Source organism: Calonectris borealis, chromosome 9 (assembly GCF_964195595.1).
Source record: "Calonectris borealis chromosome 9, bCalBor7.hap1.2, whole genome shotgun sequence".
NCBI classification, from domain to species: domain Eukaryota; kingdom Metazoa; phylum Chordata; class Aves; order Procellariiformes; family Procellariidae; genus Calonectris; species Calonectris borealis.
Genome location: NC_134320.1, coordinates 1,327,506 through 1,334,539, shown reverse-complemented (window position 1 = coordinate 1,334,539; position 7,034 = coordinate 1,327,506).

The following is a 7,034-nucleotide window of genomic DNA, read 5'->3' as shown; positions in this document are numbered from 1 at the left end:
TCGGGAATTGTATTTGCTATTTTAAACAAGCTCCTCTGTGCCTCCTGGTAACACCACTTCCTTATCCTCACCAGGACAGTGTAAGGACAGGGATTTTAATGCTGTTAAATTCTGTGGGAATGGCTTTGCGTGTGCTGGAAAAGTACCTGATGGTGACACCAGTGTCAGTGCGACTGCGGTGCCCATCCGATGTCCTGTGCAGCCTGAAGGATTTGTCCCAGGCATGTGAGGACAGTTAATGTGGAGTTACATGATCTGATTCTTTTTTACATGGCGTTTGGTATGAAGACTATTGCAATCTCTAAAATATCAATAACCAAATACCTAAAGAAGTTAGAATTTCATTAAATTAATGCCACCAGACTGAGAATCTTTCTTCTTGGAGTTGGGTGTCTTGCCGCACCTTACATTAAATGCTTTTTTTTTTTTTTTGGTTCTCAAGTATATGGCAAAAATTTCCTTTTTTTTCCTAAAGGAAAATATAGCAATAGCCAGATGTACGAGAGGCTGTGTGTTGTAACTCCTGGCATGTCTTTACAGTGCAGTTTTACATCGGTTAAATTTCTCAATACCTGTAATTTATGCAGCTGATGGTTAACTTCATGACTTAATTCTTTACTATGCCTTTGAGCTTCTTGCTCAGTACATTGATGTGTAATGACTCAAAATTATGACATTTGGTGCATGTAAATCCAGAATCCTGTTACCGGCCATTTAAATACACATGGATTACCTGTCCCCCATCTCCAATCCAATAGTGAATGCAGATAATTACAGAATCTGGGCTCATTAATTGTACGTTACCCAAAGTCTCGACCTTTAGAGCAGCTTCAGTGTGAAAGCAACGTTGTTTGCGTACCTGGATACCAAAGCAGCGTGTTTCAAATTAGTGTGATAACAAAGTAATGCCACTGAATAATTAATTTTAGGGCTAGAGGAATGATTGGTAATTTTAGGTATATACATAATTTTAGGCATATAAAGCATAATATACTTAATCTATCATTAAAATCTCTTTATTTTACACCTGTTCAGGATGATGTCCAGTGGCACAGCGCTATACCGAAGAGCTGTTTGCCAAAAAGATGTTTCCCCGCTCCCCCGCTCTAAAACCAAGAGGGCCCAGGTTAGCTCAGCGGCTACGATCCCCGTCGTCGCACGGCTCTGGGCACCGCACCCTACAAAAGCTGCCGCTGCCCGTGCTTTCGCTTACTGCCTGCAGACAGGGGCTTGGCATGTGGGTCTGGAGCTCAGCGCTCCCAAACCAGCACTGCGAGTCTCAGCAGCGTGCGTTTGCTGATGCTTTCACATCGCTCGCTCACTAATCTTTGCGATTCTTTGCCTCGGGTATCATCCCACTAAATATGGTTCAATTTGTCAACAGAGCTTGCCTTATGACTCGTTGTGTTTAGCCGGTCAGCCCATTTTGTACAGTCACTCTCTATCAAGTGGGATCGCATGCGACAGCAGAGCGCTTGGAAAAAATAGCTTAAATTTCACCCCAGATAGCTCTGAGGCTGAAACTTGCTCACTCTTTCCCACTGCCCCAGTTCAGCGAGGTTACGCTTTATAATGCAGTGCCTGTTGTTAAGGTGCATTTATAATACTGGTTCACATTGGTTGCATTTTTCGTTCCCTGTAATTTACATAGCTGAAGGTTAAGTTCATGGCTTCGCTGTGTATTATCCCTTTCAGTTTCCTGCTCGGGACGGGAATAGCTCTAAGCACATCTCTGCCCAGCAGCCCGTTTAAGCCTGTGTTTACGGTGCATCGTAGCCGGTGGGGCGTATTTCACCCGAGCGCCCACGTGCCTGGCTGGGTAACCTCACGCACATGCGAACACGGCGCCTGACAGCACGTCGTGGGAGCAACGATGACTTTCCTTTGAAGACCTCGCAGCTTGTCCCTGCTTCCCACCCTAAAACAGCCACTCCAGGATGCAGACTCCTCGTGCCCAAGCGTCAGTCTGGGCAGTCTTACTCAGGATGTAAAATTGCAGAGCATTAACTCCTGAAAAGGGCAGATCTGAGTTCATGCCTGTCTTCTCACCTGCCCACTGACGCCTCCCGGACATTCCTCCTTCCCCACCTCCACCACTTTGTGGACTGAGAAGGAGTCTGAGTGCAGGGCAGGGGCCCCTCAGCTTCCCATCACCGTTGCCTTGGCAGGGGCTTGCGTGGCGGTGGCACATCATCTCACCGAACCCCAGCTGCGTAACAGTGCGGTGTCTGGTCCACGTCTGATCTCGGCTCTCCACCATCCTCATCCTGGGGTGACGCTGCTCGTAGCAGGGACTGTGAGATGCCACACTCCCACCCAAGCCCGGAGACCCGGACCCCTGCCCACAGCCCCTGGGCCTATGCATCGAAAGACGAGATTGGTGTGCCACCCTCAGTGCCCACTCTGAACACAGCTGGTGGTGTGGTGGCCGTAGGACCTTCTCAACCTCATCCTGCTGTGCCTTCAGGGCGGGTGGTTAACGTTGCCTAAGTGAAGCAGAAGAGGAAGGCAAGGAGTGGGAAGGGAAGGGAAGGCAAAGCAAGGGGTGGGATGGGAAGGGAAAGCAAGGCAAGGGGGAGCAAGGCAAGGGAAGGGAAGGCAAGGCAAAGTAAAGGAAGGTGAGGCAGGGCAGAACTGCCTGGCTGGGTCTCCCAACCCCATTTTGAGGTCAGGATGGGAAGTCCCACCTGCCCTAATATTTCCCCACCTCCCACCCCCATGCGCTCCCAGCCAGGAAACGTGCCCCAGGGGGGCAGCAGCGATGCCCAGGGCAGCCATGCCAGTGCTGGAGGCCTCTGGGAGAGCCCAGAGGCATCTCCCCTCTGAACGGTGTTTGGAAAAGGGCTGCAAACCGAGACCTTGGAAAGTCTTGGTGTGAAGACAGAGTGCTTAGCTGAGGCCTCCACCCTGCCCAGCATCTGCTGTGGGTGACAGCAGCGGTCCTCCTGACACCAGGTCTCCTGACCATGGTGCTCCTGGGGCTTTATCCCCGACCCTCTCTAGCGCAAGCGAGCGATTATACTTGACCACTTGCTTCCCAGATCTTTATCATGTTTCATCTGCGGCTGCTGGATTCATGGGACCCTCTGGTCCCAGCATGGCGCTGGCCTGAGCAGTGTGTGTGGTGGCCATCTCCCTCAGGATGGCTCCTCTGCTGCACGGTGTGACTTTATTTACCTTTTCCTAACAAGATGGGGCTGCGACTAGTGGGCCAGGTGCCGCTGTCATGCGGCGAGCTCAGTTGTGTCATTCTTCTGTGGTCGAGGGCAAATGAAAATACCGTGGCGCTGAAAACAACGCTGGTGATGATGACTCATGTCCCTGCGATGCCACGTTAAACTTCCTAAACACAGCCAGCTTTTTTTTTTAAGCAGATGCTGAACTTTGCAGATGTGAATTGCCAAGTTAGAAGCCTCAGAGGACTTGCAAAAGCCCCGGAAAGGGAAGATGCTGGCAGGATCCCGGGAAGGGACTGCACGCTCAGCAGAGCCGCGGCCGCGTTAGGAGGATGCTGCTGGGAAAGCTGACGTGGAAGCAGGGTTAAACTCGTCTGCTGGTTGGAAGGGCACAGGTGCTGACACATGCGGTCGCAAAAGAAATGCAAAGCCACGCATTAAAGCCAATCCTATTTACTGGGACAAAACCAGTTTCTGAAGGACTCATTCATGTCCCAGCCGTGAGCTAGCTGTCGAAAGGTCTCCCAGACTTCTGCTGCATTGGCTGGTGATGAACAGAGGCAGGAAAGAGGGGAGGACCACAAGGAGACTGCTTGCAGTAATGTTATGATGTACTGAGATGCAAACTCTCAGTAATTTGAGTCGTGCTCCCACATCTGGATCCCATGGAGCATCCTCACAGCCACAGCGAGCTCTGTGAAAGCTTGAGCTGCAGGAGAGCAGCTGGGGCGAGCTTTTGGGGCGGGCAGCCCCACTCATGCCTGAGCATGGGCTGCAATTTGGGATAAATGCTCAGGGCAACCTGCATCTTCTTAGTGCATGGCAGGTGACTTGCTGAGTGTGTAAATGAGGATTTTATTCTAGGATAATTACTGCATTCAACTCTGGGGCGCCCAGCACGAGAAAGACATGGACCTGTTGGAGCGGGTCCAGAGGAGGCCATGGAAGTGGTCAGAGGGCTGGAACACCTCTCCTGTGAAGAAAGGCTGAGAGAGTTGGTGTTGCTCAGCCTGGAGAAGAAAAGGCGCCGGGGAGACCTTATTGCAGCTTTTCAATATATAAAGGGGGTTTATAAAAAGATGGGGAGAGACTTCTTACCAGGGTCTGTAGTGACAGGGCAACAGTTTTAAACTGAAAAAGGGTAGATTTAGATTAGATATAAGGAAGAAATTATTTACAATGAGGGCGGCGAGACACTGGAACAGATTGCCCAGAGAAGTTGTGGATGCCCCATCCCTGGAAGTGTTCAAGGCCAGGTTGGACGGGGCTCTGAGCAACCTGATCTAGTGAAAGTTGTCCCTGCCCATGGCAGGGCGGGTGGACTAGATGGGCTTTAAATGTCCCTTCTGACCCAAACCATCCTGTGATTCAATGATCTCAAGCATGTGCTTCCCTTTAACTCTCACTTTCAGCAGATGACTTATTTCCTTATCAGTCCCCTCTGCCGCTCTTCTGGGAGTGGGAGCTGGAGCTTCCTGCCGGGACAAGCCACTGGCAGCTGGAGTCAGAGCAGAAGTGGACAAGCCATATGTAACCAGGCGAGGTTGAATTCCGCTTTCTGTGGGGTGGTTTGCAGAAAGATGAAAAAGGAGCCTTTATGCAGCAACTTATCCTTTCAGAGGGGAGGATATTTCCAGCTTACAAAAATTTCTGAGCCTTCTCACTTTCTTGTCCTGCAGGCATTCTTTCTCTTCTTCACCTGGAGAGATTCAAAGCCCAACACAGAGTCCAGATTATCCCACGACACAGAGTCAGGACTAACCGCACGATTGTGAATTCGTTGCCCAGATAACTTGACAAACAGGAGCAAGTTCTGGGAAACACAGCCAGAGAGTGAACTCCCTTGAAAAATTGTTTCAAATTGAATAAAGGAAGTTCAAAAGAGCATCAGAGAAAGGGGAAGCAGATCATTTGGACTGATTTTTTTTAAAGAAACCAAAGTGCTGTTTCCCTCCTGCCTTTCTCATGGTCCCTTGAAAACCCATAAATGAAAAATATCGCTGCTGTTCGTCAAACAGCGACAGTCGGGGACCAGCCAGGGAGTGAGCTGGTCAAGCAGCCCAGCTGCAGAAGCAGCTGAACCCACCAGTGGGACTGGACCTGCTCTAGCCTGCCCGTTTCTCTTCTCATTCCACACTGATGATGCTCAAGGGGTATTTCAGCGGAGGCAAGCAGTTGCAGGGGCATTGCTGCTCCGGGGTTGGCATTTGCGACCAGGGAGGATGGGAGTGTTTCCACTCGCTTCAGAGGGCTTTAGGGAAGGATGGGAGGTAACGGGTATCGACCCAGCACAACAACTGCTGCTCTCAGGCCAGGGGTCTTGGCGGTTGGAGCTGGAACAGTGGTCATCTCTGCTCCGACGGGCTCGGATTCGGCGTTGCATTGATTCAGTGACCCCTGCCCGACTTGCTAAGGAGCAGGGCTGAGCGTTTCCAAAGGAAAACTCACATTAAACTCTGCCAGAAGGTTCTGGCGACCATATGGAGCTGGGAGAGGGCTAGGGGCCAGCCCTGACCTTTATTGTACGGAGGGCATGGCCGCTGACCCTCTCCCTGCCCCCCTGGGGTGGCTGTTCCCATGCAGCTCAGGTTGTTCCACGCAGCGCTCAGGGCTCTCTGCTAAATAAGACAATTAAATCCTTGAGTTCAGGTTTTAGTGTTTCCATGTGCCGCCAAGTATCTTAATCTGGGCTGTTTGGGGAATTTTTATCCCGTGGATCCCTTGGTATGCCTGGAATGTTTGCTTTTCCTACTGTGTGCGTGTGTTTGAGGCACTCCTGTAAAAACAAGAGCTTCCTGCCTGCCTTGTAAATCTTTCCTTGATTGGCAGAGTCGCCTTTGGTGATTAATCAAGGGGCGAGCCGAAGCTGACACCCTCGGGAGCTCGCTCCTTGCAAATGCCCGGCGCACCGGTGAGAGACCTGAGAGGGGGACCAGGAGAGCTGGCTGGTCTCCAGAACCTGCCGAGGAGACACATGTGGTGACACCGGTTTTCGGTAAGAGCCTGGGAGAGGAAGAAATAAACGGAAATTCCAGCAAGCTAAGGAAATGCTCCAGAGGGCCGGGACTTCGGAGGCCTTTTCTATTGTATCATCGAGTGCACAGCTAAAACATGCGGCTCCGCTTGAAGGTCTTTGCTCAGTGGCCAACCTAACCTTTCCACCTCGGGATGGGGAAGGTGAGGTTTACCCCATGCACGGATGAAAGTTGCTCCAGGAGACGGGCCCAGGACATCGTAAAAGGGGAGACTGCTGAGAAGACCAGGACCACCTTGTTGTTGCATTCAGGCTTCAACCTCCATCTTCCCCTTGGAGGCTTCCAGGTGTCGCAGGCTCTGCCCGTGTGCAGTGCAGGGGTGCCAAGTTAGCTCTGGAGAACAGGTCACGGTCACCTCCAGAACAACAAAAATAGCTCCAGCATCCTGGCTAAAGGAGCTCTAATTTGCCCCAGCTATTGCTCTTCCGACACCCGAACTTGCGTGCTGGCACCGTCCTTGCCCAGAGCTGGCTGTGGGATTCCTGAACTGACGCTGCGTTGTGCAGGGCAGGTGTGTGGATGTGTCCCCATGTCCTCATCTTCCCAGAGGAGGCTCACCTTGGCAAAAAAGCTGGCTCATAGAGCAGAGTTGCAGGCTGCCAGCCGCAGGGCCAGCCACAAACTCCTTTCCACGAGCAAAAAGACCTTCAGCATGGGAGTCTGGTGGAAACTTGCCACCAGGGAGTTCAGTACCCATCGTTTTCAGGTCCTGGTCTTCCCACTTTTTTCTTTGCTTTTCTCCATTGCTAAAGGCAGCATCCGTGCTGCGTGTCAGGGGAGGGATCCTGCCAGGACGAGAAGGTCCAGGAACAGAGCACTTAAG